We start from the raw sequence: 26,371 nt of genomic DNA, 5'->3' as shown, positions 1-26,371 counted from the left end.
AGAGGGAAAGCACACAGAATGAGGTGGCTCAGGTTTCCAAGTCATCTCTGTTTCAAGAAAAACCAGCCCCCATCAAGCGAGAGGACAGCTACTTATACAGATTTTTCCGCTTCTTAATGTCGCCTGGCTCCAGTTCTCCAAGTTCAAATCCGGGCAAGTTTGGAAATGGAATAGGCAGTTCTCTCCCATGCCTCTCGCCCCCATCTGTCATCTCTCAGCACCCATCGCTGTGTTTCAGAACTCTAACTCAGGTATCAAGCAACTCGCCTGTTCAGGACACTCAGCTTACCACCCCATTTATGACGATTTCTGATTTCTTTTATGGCATAGCCTGTGATGTGCGGCATCGTCTGGCTCTCGACCACCTTTCCGACTTTGTCTAACTTTCTAGTCCTTGTCCACAGAATACCATCCACCTGTCACCACCCTCTAACGTTGGTGGGAGAGAAATAAACCGTGTGCTAAAAATCTTCAGGGAATGTGGCCTCAGGGAGAAATAGCAGGTGGTATTTTCCAAAGGATACCTCTGAACACCCAGCTCTCCCTCTCACACACAACATACATGCAGCGGGGCGGTGACCCACCTCAGATGCTGTATGCTGCACATCGGATTGGCCAAGACCTCGTGCAGAAGTGAAAACACCTTTAGAGAAATGGGCATACAGCTCAGGCTCAGGAACGTCAGGTGCTGGTTATGAACAACAGCCTTGAACACATCTTCAAATGTGGAGCCGACCGAGAAATATGTCAACCTGACAAAGATAAAATGGCAGGAGGGTTCTAGTCAAGGTCCTACATAGAGCGCCTCTGCAGTTTGCCTGTCTGCCCTATTTTTTGCGATTTCTGAGTATTGACCACTGCTTCACATACTGCTCTCAACCTTAGATTCCCAGTCAGGTCAAATGTCTTCTGCTAATCCCCAAATCAGACTGGTGACTTGGATATAGTTCTCTTGGTCATTACCACAATGAGCTTCCTCTAACTGGTACCCATAGTGATGTCAAGAAACCACACACACCCATCTGCATGCACAGTTAAGCTATGCATCTAACCATGAGAGCAAAGGTCATAATATGCTCATGGGTGATGCACCCAAAGGATGCACATATTCATAAATCACAATTTTACTGAAGAAAATAAAAATTGTCCCAGAATTCCTTAGCACCTACACCAAAGAGGAGAACGCCCCCCCCCCCAAGAAAAGAATGCCCCACAGCAGGCAGATGCTCTCAGCTCTACCTCCAAAACACAGAATCTGATCATTTCCCACCATCTCCTCCTCTACCACCCCCAGGGGTTCTCATCTTCTCCCTCCCAGATCTTTACAAGAGGCTTAATTTTTTTTTCTTTATTGATGTTAGAGAGAGAGAAATGGAGAGGGAGAGAGAGCGTTAGAAAAACTGATGAGAGAGAACATTGTTTGGCTGCCTCCTGCATGTCCCCCACTGGGGATTTGGCTCACAACCTGGGTATGTGCCCTGACCAGGAATCAAACCAGTGACCTCTTGGTGCATGGGTCCATGCTCAACCACTGAGCCACACCAGCTGGGCAAGAGGCTTAAATTGGTGTTCCACCTTATACCTTTCCTCCTATGATCGTCAATCAACCCAGAGACCTCAGGGAGAGTGTGAAATTCAAGATCTTGCTAGTCTGAAAACCCAAAGTTTTCAAATGGTTTTGCCTTTAATTTTCTAAAACTGAATTTATTGAGATGACATTGGTTCACAAAACCATACAGGTTTCAAGTGTCCAACTCAAGAAAACATCATCCGTACACAGCATCGCACGCCCATTACCCAAGCACAGTCTCTTTCCATCACCATTCCAGTCCCCCTTTGCCCTCCTCCACCTACCCCCAGCCCCCTTTTGCTCTGGCTATCACCACACTCTTGTTTGTGTCCATGGGTTATGTATGTATGTTTTTTGACTAATCCCTTCATCCTCTTTCATCCAGTCTCCCTCCCTCTTCCCCTCTCCTCTGACAGCTATCAGTCTGTCCCATGCATCCATGTTTCTATTTTGTTTGTCCATTTATGTTTTTCCATTAGATTCCACATATAAGTGAGATCATATGGTATTTGTCTTTCTTTGACTGGCTTATTTCACTTAGGTTGATTTCCAAAACATATAAAAAAAAACTTATACAACTCAACACCAGAAAGACAAACAATCCAATTAAATAATGGACAAAGGACATGAATAGACTCTTCTCTAAAAAGGATGGCCAATAGACCTATGAAAAGATGCTCAATGTCACTAATCAGAGAGATGCAAATTGAAACCACAATGAGATATCACCTCACATCTGCCTGAATGGCTATCATCAATACATTTACTTAAACTGGTTCTTCACTTAAAAAGAAATCCAGCATCTTGGATGGACAACACAGCTCTTCATGACCTGGCCCCAGTAGTGCTCTGACTTTACTTTCTTCTACTCTCCTTGCACATCTGGAGATGCTACTGTCTTCTCTGCCAGGAATGCTCTCCTACCACAGAGCCAACTTCCTTACTTCCTCAGGTACCTAATCAAACTTTAACTCTGATAGTTTTCCCCAGGTGACCCAAAGATTGCAAAAAAAAAAAAAAATAGTACAGGAGAGTAGATACTAAGTGTATTATACTACCTAACACATGGCATGTTTATTGTACAGTTAGAATGCAATTTCTGAGAGCAAGAATTTTATAAAAATTCATGCCAGTTATTCCTGTTCCCCCAAATAATTGCCAGACATGCAGTTGGGGTTCATTGTTTGTTGATTTAACAAACAGGTGGCCTTACCATTGCTACAAGGCTCTACATGGTTTTTCTTTAGTTTCACCCCGCTCTCATACTCTTCACTTCACAAACCCTGCTGTAATATTACAGTGAGACCAAGCAGAAAGATTTTTTCAATTTCCATGTGAGACATGCGGACTTGGGTCAGATTAGTAGTGGAATGGAGGATGAGATGTGGTTAGATTTGGATAGAAAATCAGGACTTTCCAGTGGACTGCAGAAGAAAGAGGAGCTAAGGATCACTCTCAAAGTTTTTCATGATTTCTTAGAAGTTGAAGGGAAACATCCAGGAAACTGCTTTGTCATTTCCTCTCTAAGGGCCATAGGAAAAGAAGAGTTAAGAACCTACAAAGAACCTCTGGCTCCACTGGTGGAGGTGAAACTTCCAGGAATGGAAGCTAGTTATCTTTGAAGCAATTTGCTCCCCTCGCCCCCATCCCACCACCTTTGCAATCAGGTGAAACTAAATGGAATCAAATGAGCGGGTCAATAAGATGCAAGCAGAAGTGACACAAAAAAGCTCTGGCCCTGGCTGGGTGGCTCAGTTGATTAGAGAGTCATGTTCATACACCAAGGTTGTGGGTTCAATCCCCATTCAGGGCACAGACACGAGTCAACCAAAGAACACATAAATAATTGGAACAAAATTAATGTTCTTTTCTTCTCTCTTCCAAAAATCAATCAATAAATTTCTTTTAAAGAAAGAGCTATGGAAAAGCACAATCAAAGAAGTTTTAAAAGCTTATAGGTGCACCTTTTCCTCCCCTCCTCTTCCTTCTGCTTACTGCCTAGAAAGTGACCATAATGGCTGGGGCTTCGATAGTCACCATGGCCCAAAGTCATGTTGATCAATAATGGCTTAGAAAAAGTACCTCCAACATGCCTGATAACTGCCTCTCCCCTCAAACTTTTGTACATAAACTACTGTTAAGCCAGACTCCCTCCATCGCATGCTTCTCTAATTTATTTTTTGAAACCCCGATTTCATTTTTCAATAAATGTTAGCTGTTATTTTAATTTTATTTTTATTGATTTTAGAGATGGAGGAAGAGAGAGGGAGAGAGATAGAAACATCTATAAGGGAGAACATCAACTGGCTGCCTCCTGCATGTGCCCCACTGGGGAATTGGTCCACAACCTGGGCATGTGCCTTGACTGAGAATCAAACTAGCAATCTCTTGGTGCATGGGTCAGTGCTCAACCACTGAGCCACACCAGCTGGGCTATTATTTTTTTAAGGTACATGAGTGGATAAAAAAGCTGTATTAACTTTACACAATGGAATACTACTTGGCCATAAAAAAGAAGGAAATCTTATTTTCTGCAATAGCATGGATGGACCTGGAAAGCATTATGCTGAGTAAAATAACCCAGTCAGAGAAATATAAGTACAGTATGATTTCACTCATATGTGGAATCTAATGAACAAAAACAAAAGCAAAAAACATCTCATAGACACAGACAACAGTGTAGTGATTGCCAGAGGGAAAGGGAACTGGGGGAGGTAGAAGAGGGTAAATAACTGGTGATGGAAGGAGACTTGATTTGGGGTGTTGAACACACCATACAGTATATAGATGATGTATTATATCATTGTACACCTGAAACTTATATAATTTTATTAACCAAGGTCAACCCAATGAATCCAATAAAAAGGAAAAAAGTACAAAAGGACCTAGGTCCAGATTAATCTGAAAGTACATGTTCCATGGGTTTCTTACCTCCAGACTTCTCATGTGAATAGAAAATTAAGCCTCAAACATTTAAGCCTCTCTTGAATGGGGGTGGAAGAGGGAGGGTCTGATATATGAGGCTGAACATAACACAATGATATAGCTTCTTTTCACCTGGTCAGCTTGTGATTCATAAGTATCTGAATCAATTGTTTTTTTCTGAAAACATTACCAGGAACAAAACATCCCCAGCTCCACTCTCACTCCCCTGCTTTAGGTACATATATCTGCCATAGTTCTTATCAGAATTACTCTAATCACATTGCAACTGCCGAACTAACATTGAAATCTTAGCAAGAGTTAACTAACAATAAAGTAGAAATTTATATGCTTGAGAAACCACATATGTTTTGCTTAAATATTTTAGCAGAGCACACCATTTCTGTTTCCAATCACTACCAGATTTACAGACTTGCCAGTCAACCACAGGAAAGCAAAATTAGTATTAGAAACAGGATGATCAGCTAAGTCAAATGGCATGTCTGCAGAAAAATCCCGATACTCCCCTCAACTTAACTCCCACTTCCCTTTTACTTTATATAATTAGCTGGCTTGATGAGAGCTGTTAAGATGGGCTTTGGGACAGGAGTTCCCCATCTTTTTAAGTCATAAGCACTTGAATAAACCACTTTTCTTCTCACCAACACCTGTCTTGTGAGTTTGGCTTTCATTGCAGCAGGCAGCCAAACTTGGGTTTTATTTCAACATGAGGTGATCATTATTCATAGTATACTCCCCCAGAGAAGGAAAAGAGCAGCATCGTTATTCCCAGAGGAAACTCTAAGGTAGGAATTGAGATAACACCTACTTGAGTGTATGAAGTTGACAACTGGGATGTCTCAGGGCTTTACACAGAACCCTTTCTGAGGTATCATCAAGGTCACTGTTACAAAGTTCCAGTTCCTGGAGGTTCCTTTTGGTGTGGAGTAAACTGCAGATATCTCTCCAGTAGACAAGGCTCTTCATTTTACTACATGGAAAAAGAATGAATTCTCCAGCAATTTGAAAGACAATGCATTTACTAAAATATCTTTTGAGAGCCACTGTTAGCCAACCCAGACTTCAGGCAGGAAGAAATAAAGTATGGCCATATGTTAAAAACAACATCCAATCCCACAAAAGTAATTGATGATTGATGAGTCTGTAGACAGGCAAGATATAATGTCCTGAGTGCAGTGCCTTTAAATGTGAAGACATTAATTATTAAGAAACATTAGTATTGATGATAAATTTTGCATGTTTATGCTATTAGGAACATCCCTAAGCAATTCATAAGAATGATTTCAGTTAATCCACAGAGCAGGTCTGAAGAACTGAGGTTAAACCTGTGGTTATCAACAAGAGGTGATTTGGATATTTGGTAATATCTGAAGACTTTAAAAAAAAAAAATTGTCTCAACTTGCCCTGGTCAGTTTGGCTCAGCTGTTAGAGTGTTGGCCTGCAGACCAGACAGTCCCAGGTTTGGTTCCCACTAAGAGCATGTACTTTGGTTGCAGTTTGTCCCCTGCCGTTTGGGGTCATGTGGGTGGTAACCAACCAATGTGTCTCTCTCATATTAATGTTTTGCTCTCTCTTTTCCCCACTCTCCCTCCTGCTCTATCTGAAGATAAATGCAGAAATGTCCTCGAGTGAGGATAAAAAAAATTGTCACAACTAGGGGAGGGGAGCTAGTTCTATTGGTTTCTAGTGAGTAGAGGTCCAAGATAGTACAAAACAGCCTACAATGCACAGGGCCACAAATAATTATCTGGCTCCAAATGTCAATTGTGCTGATGTGTAACCCAGAAACCCTGAATTAAACTGAAGCCGAGAGATTTTAAAATCACCAGTTCCATTAGAGATGAGGTTGAAAATCAAGTCCTGTATCACCTCTAGTTTCAGCCTTTTGATGGTCAACAAGCACTAGAATTATGGGCAGGTCTTATAAATGCAAGAAATAACAAAATGAAAGAAAGCAAAGGATTAGCCTATGAACATATATGTAGAACCCATTAACACAGAAAACAGTGTGGTGATGGCCAGACGGAAGGTGGGAGAAGGGGTGGCGGTGGCAAAGGCTGGATGGAAGGGGGCAAAAGAAAGGAAAATGGGGACATCTGGAATAATGTCAACATAAAAAGAAAGAAAACAAATTTTAAGACTCACCTAGAAGTTATTGTCACATTAGACTTGTTTTCAAAGATGTGTCGAATCCCCAACTTAAGTTTCTGTAGAGGATGGCAGTACCCCAGGCAATAGGATGAAACCATCAGATCTCCATTGTTCTGAACATAAATAGTAGCTTCTAAAAAAGAGTCCATTACCTGTTTCACAAATTCTTCCTCCTGATTCTCAAAGAGACAATAAAACAAAGGTGTGTGGTGTCCTATGGGTTTTAAATTATTACCAAAACATTTCATTTCTTGTAGCAAGTATTGCCTGATGTTTCTTGTCAGCAGGTGACAGCCAAGAGCTGTCTCCAGAGTTTGTCTCCTCTTCTCATTAAGAAGACCAAAAATGGATGTAATTACTGGACTAAAATCAGTATATCTTTCCCTTTTCTCTTTACAACTTTCTCTGGCTGAGGGGATCTGGCTCTCAGTTAATTCCATCATAAACGCTACGGCTGCACAAAATTCCTGGAGTTTCAAGTGTGTGAAGGTGTAATGATCTTTACGGTTGTTGCTGGGCAAAAGAATCTTCAGGGTCTGCAGTGTGGAGACATCAGCCATTGTGAACCCAACACTTCTGAGGTCCTCTTCAGTAAAATGCAATGTGTCATGGAGCAGTCCTTCTAATGCCAGTGAACAGAGACGTTGCAGTAGGACTAGAGCATACTGATTAGCAGCCTCAGATGCCAGTGTGTCAGCAAGAAAATGAGCATATATGTCAGTGAGCGTTTGGCATGAGTGTTTCAAATCATCACCCTTGTCCATCTGCCGATTTAGGGAAATGCAAGTGATCCAGCATAGGATGGGTACTTGGCACAGATGCATGAATATTTCATTCTCTTGTACAAACTTGAAGGCCGTCATAGCCCTCTGACTGTCCTTAAAGAATAAGGTAAAATATTTCTGCTTCATTTCACAAGAGAACGGCAGGGTCAGGAGCGTATCTGTTTTCTTCATGAGTGCCCACGTAGCAGCCGCGGCATCTGGCCTTGATGAAATGAGAAAGGAGCAACCCGGAGCCATCTTTCTTGTCAGCAAACTGGCCAGGAGTACCGACACCGGAATCTGCTCTCTACTGTCACCACACAGAGCAGACGTATTTAAATTTAAGTTGATTTCTACGTTGTCCAAGTCCTCAAGAACAAACAGGATCTTCTGGGGATCTGAGAGGATATCTGCAGTGGGAGGCTGGCCATCGGGCCAGTCCTTGGAGATCAGCTCAACCAAGCTGCTATTGGCCATCTGATTGATTTCATGAGAAGTGATGTAAACAACATAGGAAAACATATTCTTCCAGATCTTGCCATTTGCCCACTCGAACATCGCCCTTCTTAGAACCATTGTTTTCCCAGCTGCTGTCTGTCCCACCAGGAATGCATTCAGGACCTTTGCTGATTCAGTATTTGTAGGATTAAATGCACAATCTAGTTTGTCGATAATTTCTGTGATCATTTCTTTACAGAATTCATTATGAACATCATTATAAAGGCATCTTTCCCATTGGGGTAGAAATTTTTTCTTCATGAAAATCTTATATGTTTCTTTGTTACCTAAGTCAATGAGTATAGGGCAGAGAAATGTAGAATATAGATAAAAGTTCAAGGTACAAAAAAAAAAAAAAAAAAAAACCCATAAAAACAATTTCATCCATTATCTCTACTTACTAGTATTCACAACAAAGACACAATTACAAGATATTCACTGTCAGGAATGGGTTAAAAAAAAAAAAAGAGTGATACATATATACAATAGAATATTACTTGGCCATGAAAAAGAATAAAATCGTACCATTTGTGACAACATGGATGGACCTATGGACCTAGAGGGTATTGTGTTAAGTGAAATAAGTCAGAGAAAGACAAATACCATATGACCTCACTTACATGTAGAATTTGAAAAACAAAAACAAACAAACAAATCAGAAACTCATAGATACAAGAACATTTTGATAGTCACCAGAGGAAAATGGGTTGAGGGACTGGGTGTTAAAGAGAAGAAATTAAGAAGTACAAATATCCAGCTGTAAAACAGTCATGGGGATGTAAAGTAGAGCACTGGGAGTATATTCAACACTATTGTGATACCTATGTATTATCATCCAAACAACAGGATCTACAGATATGTTTTACCATTGCTTGTGGGTCCCTCAATGGCTTCCCTCTCACATATCTTGGCATCAGAAAGGCCTCTTTTCTTTTTCCTTTTGTGGTTCCAGAGCATCTTATACAGCCTTCTGTTATAACGTTATTTTGCATCAAATATCTCCTTCGAGATAATGATTTTTGAGATCAAAGACCATTTCCTATATGCATTTGGCTCACAGCAGCTAACTATTGCATCTTCAACTATCAACCATTCATTACACATTGATCTCCTGATCATTTAATGAATCATTAAAGATAACTGAAGTGATAGGTGGACTGAACTTGACATATTTATTGTAGATGGTGTTCTATGTCTTGTGAGTATACATAGGGTGGCACTCTCACTGGTGGAATAAGAAAACACCAAATTTTAAAAAGCCATTTATGCCTCCCTAAATTCAGTGCAGCATTATTTACAACAGCCAAGATTTCGAAGCAGCCCAAGTGTCCATCAGTAGATGGGTGGATAAAAAAGCTGTGGTATGTTTACACAATGAAATACTACTTGGCTGTAAAAAGGAAGAAAACTGTATCCTTTGCAACAGCATGGATGGGCCTGGACATTATTATGCTAAGTAATATAAGCCAGTCAGAAAAAGACAAGTACCATATGATTTGACACATTATGTGGAATCTATTGAATAAAATAAACTAACCAGCAAAATTGAGACAAACTCATAGAGAACACATTGACAACTGTCAGAGGGGCTGGGTTAGGAAGGTGGAGGGATGAGCCAAAAAGAAAGAATAAAAGAACTCATGGACACAGACAAGTGTGGTGATTGCCGGGGGGTGGGAGTGGGAAGGAGGTGGAGGAGGGTAAAGGGGGAATAAATGGTGATGGGCGGAGACTTGGGGTGGTGAACACACAATACAGTGTACAGGTGATGTGTTGTGAAATTGTACACCTGAAACCTGTATAATTTTGTTAATTGGTGTCACTCCAATAAATTCAATAAAAAATAAAATAACATTTAAAGCTACCAGAAAGCCATGGATATTTTTAAAAATCAATCTAAATAAATAAACTTCCAGAGAAAGATGAGCCCTCCTTGATTAGCAGATACTTGAAGAGTTTATCCTTGGGGCACTGGCAGCCAGAAGAGGGAGGCTGCCATTGCAAAGCTTGCTGAAGTAAAGCCAATTGATCTTTTAATTTATTGATTGATTTTAGAGAGAGAGAGAAGAAAGGAGGGAGGGGGGTAAGAGGGAGAGAGAGGGGAAATAATCTATGTGAGAGACAGAGACACATTGATCAGTTGCCTTTCGCACATGCCCCAAATGACCGGGGATCAAACCTGCAACCCAAGTACATGCCCTTGACCAGAAATCAAGCCTATGACCCTTCAGTGCACAGGCGGACATTCCGACCACTGAGCTATACCATCCAGGCTTTTTACTGTTTTTATAGACAATGTTTGGCACACCATAACAAAACTGAGATTCAAAGAAGCAGGAAACCATATGGCTCTTATCATTTTGCATCTGACTTATTTCACTTAGCATTGACACTCTCAAGATCACGGAAGCAAGAAATCATGATTTATAATCAAGAAGAAAAATAATCAATACAAGCACACCCACATATGACCTAACTTTTGGAATCAAGAACTTAAACATTTATAATAATTTTATTTTAAAATAAAAATTTCATACATTAGTGACTATATATTTTAGAGAATAATCCCTATAACTAATCATTGAATGTATAAATATGAATGATAAAACTTAAAAAAATGATTAAAACTAATATGCTTGTCTGTTAGAACTTCAACCTTCAAAGAAAAAGAAGAAATGTGAGGATTCAACAGGAAGAAAATATATGAAAAAGGAAAACAACCCATAACATGTTTTCCTAAGATTTCTCCAGAAATATTCATGCCATAAGATATGGAAGCAATTTCTACAATACTATGTGGGATGACTGAAGAGTAGTATGTTCATACACAGGTTCAATAGACAAATAAAAAGATGCTCAACATCAGAGAGAGGCAAATCAAAACCAATGAGATACTACCTTACACCTTTCAGAATAGCTATCATCAATAAATCAACAAACAAATGTTGTCGAGGATGTGGAGAAATGGAATCCCTTAAGTACTGTTGATGGGATCTCAAATTAGTGCAGCTACTATGGAAAACAGTATGGAGTTTTCTCAAAAAAATGAAATAACACATCTACCACAGTTATCTCACATCTGACTTTTTATCCAAAAGAAATCCAAAACACTGCAGTGAACATACAGATGCATATATGTGTGAGCAGCGCTAAACCTGAATCTGGCCCATAAAATAGTTTTGCTTGAATTACAACCCATTTTCTTTTCATTTGAAATATTTGTCAACAATTAAGTGTTAAAGGATGCACCGAACATTACAGATCTCTGATTTGACTTCTCACATCAGAAGGTGCGGTAAAAACTGGGACCACGTTGTCATTATCAAAAATCGGCAACAATTTAATTCTGAGTGCCCAATAATTTATTTAGACCAGAGAGGAGTTGTAACTGTCTGAAGGGGCTCAAGAACTGAGGAATGGTAGTCAACCCAAAGACATATTTGGTCTAGACCTGGTGACTACTTTGCAGCTATGTATCACCTGATGGCCTCTGTAAGTATTTGAATCTTTCCAGAGAAATGAAGAACATACAAGGGATGGGAAAGATGTGAGAAAAAATCCTGGCATTTAGAGTCAGCTATGTTTGGCTTAGTCTTCACTCTGATACTTGAGGGACTTTGAACTAGGTCCATGATCTGGGTAATTTCTCTTAGCCTCTCATATACTCATTTCTTCCCACTGGAATAAATAATTACATCTACTCAGAGATGTTTGGTAATGACTGAGGGAGCCTATGAACATGATATTCTTAGCAGAGTACCTAGTACATTAATTCTCCATAAGCTTTGTACAGAGGCCCACAGATTTCTTTGGCTAGGTCTTACAATTTTATGATGAAGTGCCATGCTTGCAAGCTCCTCTAGCTACAGACAGCACATTCTTTGGGTGGGTCTAATCCTTCAGCATGCTCCTTTCATACATCCATCAGCATGATGGAAGAACACATGTGTAGAATTAGAAAGTCATGAGATGGGACAAGACCCACACCTGAGCCATCACTGGTGCTCTGATGTCTTCCAGGTCTGAAGACTGGCTCTTTAGGGATGAAGACATCACTTGTCAAAACAATAAGTATTCCTAAAAACTGCCCCCCCCCCCCGCCCACCACTCACAGCTTCGTCTAGCGTTGATCTTCTCACAGAGGTCTTTACGCTGGATCTTGTGAAGGACGTTGTACATTATATTCCAAACATGCTGAGCCTCATAAGATGTTGTCAACAGGTTAACCAGATCTGCCTTCGTTTTGCTTACATCAAACCTTGGGATGGGTGGGGGTCCAATCTCCAGACACTCTTGTGCAAGGTGGTTCTTCAAGTTCTGAAAATCTCTTTTGTTGAGCTTCTCGAGGTACCACAGCAGGTCAAACTCATAAGAACCTGATTCTGTCATCTTGCATCTCCAGCAAGATCTTGAGGACCAAAGAATATGGGATCTAGAAAACTGAGATGGAATCAGAGAATCAATTCACAGGGGTGCCAGGTCATTCGAAGTGAACATAGTATAAAAATAAAAAATTAAAAAAATTAAAAAAAAAAACTCTTATGGTCTAATATGAGCTGCTTTTTGATAGTCTATCAACAAAGAGATCGGAATGCTTTCTTTCTGGGACAATGACTTTGACAATTGACCTTGGTAAATATCTGAGGTAAGATAAAAGTGAAATATCAGCCCCACTAGTGTGGCTCACTGGTTGAACATCAACCCATGCACCAAGAGGTTGCCAGTTTGACTCCTGGACAGGGCACATGCCCAGGTTGTGGGCCTGATTCCCAGTGGGGGGCATGCAGAAGGTGGCCAGTTGATGTTCTCTCATTGATGTTTCTCTCTCTCTTTCTCTCTCTCTCTCTCTTTCACTTCCTCTCTCTTTAAAATCAATAAAGGGAAAAAATTAAAAATAAAACAAAAAAAGAATTTAAAGTCTAAGGAATTTAAAACATGTTGACTCAGCATTTCCTCTTTTAAGGACCTATAAAGTTTGCATATTACAGTTCTCTGTTAATTGTCCTACATAATAGTAAAAAGTCAGACACTGAACACTGACTACAGAAGGACAAATATTTCTAGTGTGTCGACCCAGTGTATTATAAAGCCACTTCAAGTCACACTTTCGAAGGACAGGTAAAAAGACAGAGCTCATAAGACAACATTCAGGACTTCCGGTCAAGATGGCAGCGTAGGGAAACGCAGTATCGTGTTCTCCCACAACCACATCCAAGTTACAACAAACCTACAGAACAACCATCATCCAAAACCGCCTGAAATCAAGCTAAATGGAAGTCCTACAACTACGGAATTAAAAAAAAAAGCAGCTACATCCAGACCGGTAGGAGGGGCGGCGGCGCGAGGGGTGGCAGCAGCGGCGCGACGGGCTGGTCCCACACCCAAGTGTGGCGGATAAAAATCAGGAGGCTCCAGCGGCTGGGAAGGTCCTTCCTGAGGACTGAGGGGTCCCCGTCCCACACCAGGTGCCCCGCTCAGGTTTCCAGTTCCAGGAAAAGAAGTCCCCATAACTTCTGGCTGGAAAAACCAGCAGAAACTGAGGCTCAGGGAAGCTGACCTGGCTGGAGCCACAGGCAGCTCCCTAAAGGGCCCGCGCGGACTTATCGGACTCTCTCCCTCTAAGCTCGGAGGGGAGGCAGCTCGAGGGGCGCCAGAGACATACAGGGAAGAACTGCCCCACCCTGCTGACTCCCTGAGGCCCCGCCCCATCCCGCCCCACACAACTTTCAAGCCCACCCAAGCTGTTGCTACTTGCTTAACCATAGGATTGGCCTGTCTTGGATCCTGCTTCAGGTTTTTCCTAAATTCTTTCAAACGAGCAGCATCGGGTCTCAGCGAGCCCCATAACTCTCATTAAGTAATACACAGAAACAATCACAGGGAGGCAGCCAAAATGAGGAGACAAAGAAACAGGTCCCAAATGAAAGAACAGAACAAAACCCCAAGAAAAGAACTAAGTGAAATGGAGATAAGCAACCTAACAGATGCTGAGTTCAAAATACTGCTTATAAGGATGCTCAATGAACTCAGTGAAGGCCTCAAGAGCATAAAAAAGTACCAGTCAGAAATGATCGCTGCACAGTTAGAAACGAAGGAGGCTTTAACTGAAATAAAGAATAATTTACATAGCTTCAATAATAGAGTACATAAATCCAAGGAGCAAACCATCGATTTGGAATATAAGGAAGCAAAAAACGCCCAACCAGAACAGCAAAAAGAAAAAAGAATCCAAAAAAATGAGGATACTGTAAGGAGCCTCTGGGACAACTTCAAGCACGCCAACATTCGCATCTTGGGGGTGCCAGAAGGAGAAGAGAGAACAAGAAATCGAAAACCTGTTTGAAACAATAATGGCAGAAAACTTTTCTAACTTGGTGAAGGAAACAGACCCACAAGTCAGGAAGCACAGAGAGTCCCAAACAAGATGAACCCCAAGAGGCCACACCAAGACACATCATCATCAAAATGCAAAAGGTTCAAGACAAAGAGAGAATCTTAAAAGCAGCAAAAGAAAGGCAGCTAGTTACCTACAAGGGAGTTCCCATTAGGCTGTCAGCTGATTTCTCAAAAGAAACTTTGCAGGCCAGAAGGGAGTGGCAAGAAATATTCAGAGTGATGAAAACCAAGAACCTACAACCAAAATTACTCTATCCTGCAAAGCTGTCATTTAGAATCGATGGACATATAAAAACTTTCCCAGACAAGAAAAAGTTAAAGGAGTTCATCACCACCAAACCGTTATTATATGAAATGATGAAGGGTCTTTTTAAAGAAAAAGATAAAATGTATGAACAAACAAAATGGCAATGAATACATATCTATCAACAATGGAATCTACAAACAAAATGAACAGGAAGAACAGGAACATTCTCATAGATACAGAGAACATTTTGTTGGTTGCCAGTTGGGAAAGGGGTTGGGGGAATGGATGAAAAAGGTGAAGGAATTAAGAAGCACAAATTCATTGCTAGACTGACAAACCTCAAAGGGAAAGGGGTTGGGGGGTGGGAAGAAATAACTTCCATTTGACCCAGTGATCCCACTGCTGGGAATATACCCTAAGAAGCCTGAAACACCAATCAGGAAGAATATATGTACCCCCATGTTCATAGCAGCACTATTTGCAATAGCTAAAATCTGGAAACAGCCCAAGTGTCCACCAGTAGGCGAATGGATCAAAAAGCTGTGGTACATATACACAATGGAGTACTATGCAGCGGTAAGAAAGAAAGATCTCTTATCCTTTGAGACGACATGGAGGGACCTGGAAAGTATTATCCTAAGTGAAAGAAGCCAAGCAGAAAAAGACAAATACCACATGATCTCACTTATATACGGAATATAATGAACATAACAGTCTGAGGAATACAGTAGACCCAGACACATGGAAGTAGGGCACAGACTGACATCCCTCAGAAGAGGGGATGGGGGGTGGGGGGTGGGAAGAGATAAACCACAGAACTTATATGCATGTATGCATGACGAATGGACATGGACAACTAAGCCGGGGATAGGGTGGAGGGGGGGTGGGGTGGGGGGTGCCAATGGGGTAAAAAGGTAAAATGTCTGTAACAAAAAAATAAATAAAAATTCATTAAAAAAAAAAAAAAAGACAACATTCAGGGAAGTATTGGTTGTTAAAGGGACTATTTATAAGCTGTCTAATTTCTTAGACGATTATATTACCAGCAGTAAATCCGCTCAGCACTGGCTATATTTGTGAAGCACAGATAAAAGTTTTCTCCTGCTGAACCTCGGTTTTGAAGTGATTTTCAATGAACATACATGCATTTTATGCAGTGATGAAACTTAAAGCTCACAAATTCCACCCTTCTTCCTAAATCTCAAGGTATTTCTCTTTCTCTATTTGCATGTCTTTGGGCTTTTTCCTTGAGGCTCAGGCTCATTGTAGGAGCAGAGATGGGGTCCAACACTCTCACCCTAGGTTTCCGACGAAGAAGCTGACCTTAAAGCATTTCAGGGTCCTGACTAAATGAGGAGTATGGCTCTCTCCCAGCTGGACTCTCCCAGCATCTGGGGAGTTCTGAAAACAAACAAACAAACAAAACGCTGTTAAAACGAACAAAGGAAAGACAGACTCACGGATACAGAAAATAGACTGACAGCCACCAGGGGGGAGGGATTTGGGGTTTGGGTGAGAAGGGTGAAGGGATTAAGCAAGGAAAAAAACAAACAAACTCATGGACACAGACAACAGTACGGTGATTGCCAGAGGGAAGGGAGTGGGGGTTGTGTAGAAGAAGGTAAAGGGGGGATAAATTGTGATGGAAGGAAACTAGACTTGGGGTGGTGAACACACAATACAATATACAGATGATGCATTGTAGGATGGTGCCCCTGAAACCTGTATACTTTTATTAACCAATGCCCCCCCCAATAAATTCATTTTTAAAAAAAGAAAGAAAAACCTAAAAAAAAAAATTTTTTTTTGAATGCAAAATGGAGACCAGACTGGAAAATTCCCTGAGCAGACAAAACCATTTAAGCGATGTCAGCAAAACCAAATCGGGCTTATTTCAGGCACACGAGCACGAGCTATTTCTTGCCAATGCCTCTGATAACCACAAAAGAAACGTTACGCTGTCTTCCTAAAACTAGTGGAAGATCATCACTTTTCACCAGATCCCCTGCGATCTGGAAACCCCACCTGTGAAAATCAATGACTATTAAGGGTAACCCATTTCCTCATTCTCCCTGTATAAGCCACCCTGGAGTGGCATTGCCCCTGGACTCACATCTGTTTGAGATCCGAAAGCTCCCATTTTGTGAAGTATTCATGTACAATAAACGCTGACTAAATAAGATTGTACTAATCTGGTGGTTTACACTGGGCTGTTTTTGGATTTTTTTTTTTTGACAGGCCTAATGCCCAGGAATACCCATTCCTGTGAAGCTAGAAACTTTGGAAGTTGGACTCAAACAACATTGTTTTATATTTTTATTTCTTAATTAAAATTGACATTCACTAGTCTATTGGTTTCAGGCGTAAAGCATCATGACTAGACATTTATGTAACTTACTGTGTGATGCCACCAATAAGTCTAGAACCCACCATCCATTGTTATCACAAATTATTGGCTATATTTCCTGTGCTATATTTTACATCCCCATTACCATTTTGTAACTAGCTATTTGTACTTCTTAGTCCCCTCACCTTTTTGCCCAGCCCCCCAAATGCCCTCCCCTCTGGCAACCAGCAGTCTATTCTCTGTGTCTATGAGTCTGTTTCTGTTTTGTTTGTCCATTTTGGAAACAGTGTTTTGTTGGAATTCCCCCAGAAAACTTCAGTGAGCAGCCAAACTCAAGAACCGGTGTCTCTGAGTTTGAATGAGCATCTCTGGAAAATGAGAAGCCGTACCTGACTGGTCAAAGCCTTCCATCTCTATCAAACAGTTTTCACTCCACATAAAAGAGTGTCCCCTATGCTGGGGACACAAAAATGAGTTTGTGTCTCAGCACAAAAACAAAAGAAAAAGGGAGAGAAAGAAAACTAGAGACCTTCTGTAACAATGTAAGGAAAAGGATTTTAAAATCAATAGAAGCCAATTGGCAAGGAAGGGAACTCACCAGCCCTGACACCGAGTCACGCAAGCCAGGAGGGAGAAGTGAAAAGCTACACACACTCAAAGATTCCTTCTCTTCTTTTATTGGCTAAGCTAGGCTCTTGATGACCAGGTTCACAGTGGAAGGGAAACCCTGCTTCACCTGGGCTTTGGGCTTAACTGTCTTTCTCCGGCTTCTCCTTCCTTCTCAGGCTCTGCTGATTACAAGATGGTCCACACCCAAGTGTGATGTTGGAGCTCTTGGGGCACCTGGCAAAGAACCCTCAAAACAATTGCCTTGGGGCAGTGCCAGAGAAAAAGAACCTCAGATAACCAAAGGTATCATCAGCTGCATAAGAGGAATACTCTGTTCGGTCTACATCAGGATCATCCAATGGGGGTATGATGAAAGGATTGGAATGAATGCGATCAGAAGATACAGGCCTCACACAGGTGATAGGTGTCATGGAGGCACTCCCCAGCCCCAAACCCAATCACCTGGGACCTTTAAAGAGGGCTGGTCTGCCCTGACCATGTAGTTCAGTTGGTTAGAGTATTATCCCAGTATGCCAAGGTTGCCAGTTTGATCCCTGGTCATGGCACATACAAGAGTCAACCACTGAATACATAAACAACAAATCGATGTTTCTCTCTTCCCTTCCTCTCTCTCTCAAAATAAAATAAAATAAAATAAAATAAAATAAAATAAAATAAAATAAAAATTAATAAAACATGTCCTTGGGTGAGGATTAAAAGAAAGAAAAAAAATTCCAAACCTCATAATTAATGAAAAAATGATGAAAGAATACCCTTTAAGATAAGATACAAGACAGCCATGCCCTGTATCACTAATCCTACTTCAAAGTAGTTCTTAAAGTATAGCCAATTCAGCCTGGCCAGTGTGGCTCAGTGATTGAGTATGAATGCATGCACCAAGAGGTCACCGGTTCGATTCCCGGTCAGGGCACACGCCCAGGTTGTAGGCCAAATCCCCCATGGGAGGCAGCCTATGTTCTCTCTCATCGATGTCTCTATCTCTCTCTCCCTGTCTCTTTCTCTCTCTCTTAAAAAAAATTAATAAAGAAAAAACGTATAGCCAATTCAGAGGGACAAGGCAATGTATTTGAAAGGAAGAAGCAGAATTATCATAATTTGCAATGATTTTCTATATCTGTGCAAACTACTGTCTCTCTCAAACAAATAGAAAACTGTTAGGATAAATGCTGTATTGTATACTCAAAAGTTGCAAAGAGAGTAGATCTTTTTTCTTCTCCTTTTTCTAATTAAGAAGTTTTTTGGATCTTAAGTGGTAATTTATGTGACATGATGAAGGTGTTAACTAGTGCTGTGGTGGTCATTGTATTGCAATATATACATTATCAAATCAATAGGTTGGGCACCTTAAACTTATACATTATTATACAGGGTGGACAAAAGTATGTTTATAGTTGTAATACAAATCAATAATACAATAATTAATTAATAATACAAGAATTAATTCTGTGTTTTGCTCACCCACAACTGTAAGCCCACTTTTGCCCACCCTGTGTGTCAATTATATCTTCATAAAGCTGGGGGGAAAAAATAAATGCTCTCAAGTTTCAAAAAGCACCTTTGATGAAGATAAAAATCATATAAAAATGTATTTGTATTTCTATAACTAAAGCTAGTTAGAATTTTAAACCTAAAAGAATTTCATAGGCAGTGACAAGAAAAATACAAAGTAGCTAGAAGTAAATCTAATAAAAGATTGTAAGCCTTCTTGAAATAAAATATAAATTTTTGTGTTAGCTGTATAAAAATATAAAGAAATAAAGAATTATATTAAATAAATTCTTACATAAAAATTATCATTATGATAAGGATACTTCCACAAATCAATCTCTATATTCAGTGAAATTCTAACAAAATCCCAATAGAATTTTTATGTCAAAATACAATCCTATTTTGCTTGTTAGTTTATTTTGTTAATTAAATTCTACATATAAATGAGATAATATATTTTGTCTTTCTCTGACTGGCTTATTTCACTTAGCATGATACTTTCCAGGTCCATCCATGCTGTTGAAAAGGGTAAGAGTTCCTTCTTTTTCATGGCTGAGTAGTATTCTATTGTGTATATGTACCACAGATTTTTTTCTCCACTCATCTACTGATGGGCACTTGGACTGTTTCCAAATTGTTATTGCAAATAATGCTGCAAAGAAAAAAAAACTCATGGACATGAACAACAGTGTTGTGATTGTTAGGTGAAGGTGAGTAAAGAGGGGGGGTAAATGTGATGGATGGAGACTTGACTTGGGGTGGTAAACACAATACTGTGGACAGATGATGAGTTATGAAATGGTGTACCTGAAACTTGTATAATTTTGTTAACCAGTGTCACCCAACAACCTCAATAAAAAGGAAAAATACATATATAATCTTCAAATGTATGTGGAAGACAGAAGGTGTTGGTATAAACCAACATTCTCCTTCAGCATGGAGGGGGCATGTTGATTGAATTGAACCCACCTTAGAAAGATTTAACTAAAGAGCTATATAATTAAGGCTTATTGGCACATGGATGGACAAAGAAATCAATAAAACAAAAGACAGAGCCCAGAAAGAGACAAACAAGTACAAAAAGTCTATTGATAACAGATCATTGAGCAGTGGGGATTGTAAGCTATTTACTAAATGAAGCTAGTATCATTTCTATTCACATTGAAAAAAGCATATCTCCTCATCTTAGAGAAAAGCAATGATGAGTAGATGAGTATTTCTATGTGAGAAGCAAAACTCTATCACATTTTTTATTTTATTATTTAAAAACTCTTCTTTAATTTAATTTTTTCCTTTATTAATTTTTAGAGAGAGAGGAAGGGAGAGGGAGAGAGATAGAAACATCGATGAGAGAAAACATCAATTGGCTGCCACCTGCAAAAGGGTCAACGCTCAAGCACTGAGCCACACCTGCTGGACTAATTTTTTTTTAATCCTTATCTGAGGATATTTTTTCATTTATCTTCAGATAGAGTGTGAGGGAGGGAGAGAGACAGAGAAACATTGATGTGAGAGAGACAGACACATCAATTGGTTGCCTTCTGTACAACCCCAACCAGGGCCAGGAACTGAACTGCAACTGAGGTACGTGCCCTTGACCAGAATCAAACCTGTGAGTCTTTGATCTGCAGGCCAATGCTCTAACCACTTATCAACCTGCCAGGGCTCCATTGATTTTTTTTTTTTTTTAGAGAGCATGGAAAGGAGGCAGGGAGAGAGAGAGAAACATTGACATGAGAGAGTCACATTGATTGGTTGCCTCCCACACACACTTGGGGCTGGGGATTGAACCTGCAACCCATGTATGTGCCCTTGACCAGGAATTTAACCTGTGACCCTTTGGTGCATGGGTCGACACTCCAACCACTGAGCCATGCTGGCCAGGGCAAGTATTTTATTTTTCTAAAAATTTTTATTGATTTTATTGGGGTGACATTGTTTAATAAAGTTATTTTAAAACATTGAAAGCATTAGTGAATTGCAGACATGAGGATGTCCATCTGGGCCCAAAGGTCATGGGATTTGGTAAAAACACTTGAGAACAGGCGTAAGTAACCTGTGACCCAGAACTTTCACTTCTTAGAAATCCAACATTTGGGCACATGGGAACATGGGGACAGGTACAAGGATGTTCAAAACAGCATTGTTCTCCTTAGCAGAAATTGAGAAACTGAAGCTGTCACTGAGAGGATGGAGAAACTGTGATATAGTCATACATTTACATCCTGCAAGGCAGGAAAAAAATAAATGAAGGGCAACACACATACATTTAACACTGATACATCTCAAGAACATAGCAGCAAGCAAAAGAAATAAGTCTTAGAAGGATCTCTTCATTACAAATCAAAACTAGGGAAAACGAAACACATCCTTTAGGGGAACATTTATCAGTGGGAAAAGTATAAAGTCGGGGGGAATAATTAACATAAATTCACTTCATTTGGTAAATATGGAGGGTGGGGAGTGCATACAGCTAGGGCTGGGTGGGCAGAACCTACAAAGGACCTTATAATGTCTATTTCTCTTTTAATTTAAACGTATTGGGGCGACATTGGTTAATAAGATTATTTAAGTTTCAGGTGTACAAGTTTATAATACATCGTCTGTATATTGCATTGTGTGCTCACCACCCAAAGTCTGGTCTCCTTCTCTCACCATATACTTGATATGCCCCCTACAATGTTGATTTCTTAATCTAGGTTCCAGACCAGAGATCTTATTCTGACTGTGGTTATTCCCTAAGTTTTCCATTATGTTGTCTACATTTCTTTATATGTGTATTTTACACCCCCCCCAAATAATAGTCCTTAATTCATAGGATTCTTGTAAAGAGGGAGCAAAACGATAATTAGACAAGAATAGTTGCTGGCACGTTGAAGTTCCCAGAGAACTTCAGAGGTAACTGCAGTGAGTACAAGGAAGAGTGAAAACCATGCCTGAAGGCTTTGACTGGGTAGCTCAACTGGTTGGAATGTCATCCCAATGCATCAAGGTTGGGGGTTCAATCCCAGTCAGGGCATGTACAAGAATCAACCAATAACCCTAGCTGGTTTTACTCAATGGTTTGGGCGTTGGCCTGCAGACCAAAGAGTCACAGGTTTAATTCCAGTCAAGGGCACATACCTCAGTTGCAGTTCATCCCCAGCCCTGGTTGGGATTGTGTGGGTGACAACCAGCCAGTGTGTCACTCTCACGTTGATGTTTCTCTCTCTCTCCCCCTCCCACTCTATCTGAAGATATTTGAAAAAAATATCCTGGGGTGAGAATTAAAAAAAAAGAGTCAACCAATAAGTGGAAAACAAATCAATGTTTCTCTCTCCCTCTCTCTCTCTAAAAAAAAAAATCAATAAATAAAAACTTAAAATATCAATGAATAAAAATTTTTTTAAAAAGAAAGTAAACCACACTTGAAACATGTGATGTGAGCCCCACTGTACACACTCATAACGACATTAGCCAAGAGTCACTGGGTTCTTCTCCTGTGTGACAGAAGATTGGTCAGGCACAACAACATTCCTCAAGGATCTTCAGAGGTAGAAAGGAGTCAATCATTTAGATGAATTTCATAATCATTTAGATTAAGAAGAGAGCCATTCTCACTGCCTAACTTAGCCAGAAAGTTGAAGGAACTTTCTCAGAGTCAGAAGCCCTGGGAATCCAAAATCAGAATTTTGGTCTGAAACATCTACCCCAGAAGGACACCAGGGGCAAAGTGCTACACCACACCCAAGATGGGAGTGTTTCTTTTTTAGAGAAATTTGTTTCACCTATTCTTGGGCCTGGTCATCAAGAGCAGCCTTGAACCAATGAGAGGGGAGCAATTCATTGGCCAATCGTATGGCCCCGTAGCCTATTTTTCCCCAGTTCCAGCCGCCACTCATTAAGAACCCACCAGGAAGTCCTGGAGCGGTGAGTCAGCATGTCTTGCCCCCCAGTCTCTCTTTTATCCATTTATTTCCTTTGTGACTTTAAATCTTCGCTATCTCCCATTTGCCCTGCCTCCTTTCTTCACCACTCAGACAGGAGTCCTTGAGTCCTTAACCATGGCCCTAAATTTTGACTCTTTAGCATGTTAAATTTCAGTTAAAAGACTACTGCCATGATGGTATTCACCAGCCCTGTCTTGAGACATTCTATTTAAGTACCATGGCTCTGCCCTGGCTGAGTAGGTGGGCTGGTTATAGAATGTTGTCCCAATATGCCAAGGTTGCAAGTTCAAATCCCAGTCAGAGCACCTACAAGAATCAACCAATGAATGCATAAATAAATAGAATAACAAATCTCTCTCTCCCTCTCTTCTCCCTTCCTTTCTAAAAAATTATTAAACACATCCTCAGGTGAGGATAAAAATAAATAAGTAAAATAAAATACCATGGTTCCAAGGCAGGCTCAACCAGGCTGCTCCTGCTCCATTTGGCTGACTTTCTTCTACTCTAAACTGGTAGACCAGATGAACTCTGTGTGCTTGCTATTCAGCTCAGCCTAAAACCTGTGAGAAGAGTGGGGTCTTGAACACACAGGAAGGCATTACTGTACAAAAGGAATCATGAAGATAGGAGAACTTGGAGCCTAGGGATGAGTATTTTTATTTTATTTTATTAGATTCATACCTGTTGAGACAACCAAGAGAACACAGAGACAGACAGAGACATCACCCTACAAGCATTAGGTCTAACTCCTTTGGCTACCTTGAGCTTGTTGTCAGACTTGAGGAAGAAAGATCTTTGATACTTTAATCCTGGAGGGGGAGGGGTGATTAAAAATTTTGCTTAGTTTTTAAAAAATAATGTTTAAAAATATTTGTTTATTGATTTCAGAGAGAGGAAGAAAGAGGGAGAGAAAGAGAAACATGGATCAGCTGCCTCCTGCATGCCCCCTACTGGGGATTGAGCCTGTAACCCAGCCATGTGCCCTGACTGGGAATCCAAAAGGCAGTCTTTGGGTGCACGGGACCACACCCAACCAACTGAGCCACACCCAACCAACTGAGCCACACCGGCGGGGTGAAAACTTTGCAGTTTTATAACACGTATTTAGACTATAAAGTAAATGTGTATAGAGAAAAAAACTCTCCCTGTCAAAAGCTGGTCTTTTTTTTCCCCAATCCCATGTGGGCTGAATTGTATCCTCCTAAAAAGAACACACCTGGAAGGCTTAACCCTCGAGACCTCAGAGTGTGACCTTGTTTGTAAATAAGGCCATTGTAGATGTAATTAGGTAAGATGGGGTCCTGCTGGACTAGGGTGTCCTTATGAGAAGAAAGCCCCTTGAAAGCAGAGACACAGGGAGGATGGAGGCAGAGACTGGAGTCATGCAGCTACAAGCCTAGGACTGCCAGCAAACCCCCAGAAACAGGAAAGGGGCAAGGAAGGGTTCAGGCTTTAGGAACACCTTTATTTATTGGCTTCTAGCTTCTAGAACTGAGACAATACATTTCTGTTGTCTTAAGCCGCTCAGTTTCGGTCCTTCATTATGGCAGCCCAAAGACACTTCTACACTAGTTCCCTGCCCCCAGCCCAACCCCACATTGAAAAAAAAATTGGACTCAATTTCAGACTTAGAAAACAGTTGCAAGAATATTGCAAAAAGCATGCCATATACCTCACCCAGATTCCCCGAAGGTTAAAATTTTACCTATGTAAATTATTTCCCTTGATGTGTTCAAGATAATTTGTACGAATTGCACAAAGTCACCCCTAACCCTTTACCCTAAGTGATTTTACCTCTAAATTATTCGGGGTTTGTGTTTGAAAACTAAGAAGTTCTTTTGCGTAACCACAGCACATTAAAATCAGGAAATTAACAGTATCACGTGGTAATTCATTACTAATGTACAGACTTAACGGGTGTTGTGTTTTTTTGTTTTTTTTCACAAGTGGATGGAAACATTCAAATTCTTAGACAAAACTTGTTAGTTTTCAGTAGCCAAGCTATACCTCCAGTTGGGAAATGTCTTCTCTCCCCACTCCTTCCCTTTTTCTCTCTGAAAGAGCTTCTGGAAAAATAAAATTTTATTTAAATTTTAACAAATTGAGGATGAAGCTGTTTTACAGTTAAAATTTATTTTAACTCAAAATGAACTTAAAACTATACACAGAGACAAATAAAAAATAAAAGTTGTCATTTTAAAAATGTATACATTTGAACAAAATTATCAATTTCATTTGCTCAATATCTGTAATCGTCTCTCTTTTTAAATGTCCGCTGGATATGTAGTGATATTATGATATTTGTTATTCATACTTCTTTCTCTTAGATTTGTTTGGAATATCAACTTTCTTTGAGTCCTTTTTAAGAATACCTTTTGAGCTTCATATTTATCTGATAATTCTTCTGTTTAATCTACCTTCTTGTGCATTTTGCTGTTCTTTAACCTAAAGTATATACCTATAAATTTTGTGAATTTCCTTATTTTTTAAATTGATTTTAGAGAGAGAGAGGAATGAGGGAAGAGAGAGAGAGAGAGAGAGAAACATTGATTTGTTGTTCCACTTATTTACACATTCATTGGTTGATTCTTGTATGTGTCCTGACTGGGGATCGAACCCACAATCTTGGTGTAGCTTAGTTCTAACCAACTGAGTTACTCAGTCAGGGCTGTATTTTCAGCCTTTCTTTCATACCTTTAGAGTTGTACACTTTTCTAAGCCATGCTTCAGCTGCATTCTGCTCAGTTGTACAATTTCTGTGTAAGATGTAAGATCTGTATCTAGCTTGTTGTTTTTCTCCTTTTTGCATTTGTTGAAAAAAATTTTTTTCTTCACTGTGCTTTTGTCAAAAACTTTGATTGTCTATATTTGCGTGGGCATGATTATTACATATCTTTCTCTATTCGTTACCAAGAAAAATGTAATTTCCCACAACTTGTGGCTAAGTCTATATTAGCTTCTATTCTGAGGGTATGTCGGGTGAGTGTAGGTTAAGATTTTCATGTCTTCTGAAGAATTGTTCTATTTGGTATTAGGGAAAAGTTCTCCGCATCTATCATCATGTTTTTGCCTTATAGTTGAACTCATCGGATAGTAAAACAATTAACCCTTTGGACAGTCTTGGTTTATCTGATTTTTTTTCCAGTTGGTCTATCCCAGGTATTTATCTGTATAGTTCCATTGGGAGTGCTTACTTGGATGCTAACATTGGATACTTTAAAAAAAATTTATGAAATTTGTTGAGATGACCTTGGTTAATAAGATTATATAGATTTCAAGTGTACAATTCAATGATAGAGCATCTGTATATTGCATTGTGTGCTCACCATCCAAAGTCAAACCTCCTTCCATCACCATATATTTGACCCCCTTTACCTTCTTTGTCCTCATCCCACCCCCTTTCCCTC

General features: G+C 40.1%; 1 protein-coding gene across 2 annotated transcripts in view; it reads right to left on the bottom strand.

Moving 5' to 3' along the window:
• LOC118639189 (class I histocompatibility antigen, Gogo-C*0203 alpha chain-like) overlaps positions 1 to 26,371 on the bottom strand; it is a 361,626-nt gene that overhangs the window by 50,897 nt on the left and 284,358 nt on the right. The gene's annotated exons all lie outside the window — the stretch shown is intronic.

Source organism: Molossus molossus, unplaced genomic scaffold, assembly GCF_014108415.1.
Source record: "Molossus molossus isolate mMolMol1 unplaced genomic scaffold, mMolMol1.p scaffold_m16_p_21, whole genome shotgun sequence".
Taxonomy (NCBI): domain Eukaryota; kingdom Metazoa; phylum Chordata; class Mammalia; order Chiroptera; family Molossidae; genus Molossus; species Molossus molossus.
This window is presented reverse-complemented; position numbering and strand designations above follow the sequence as displayed.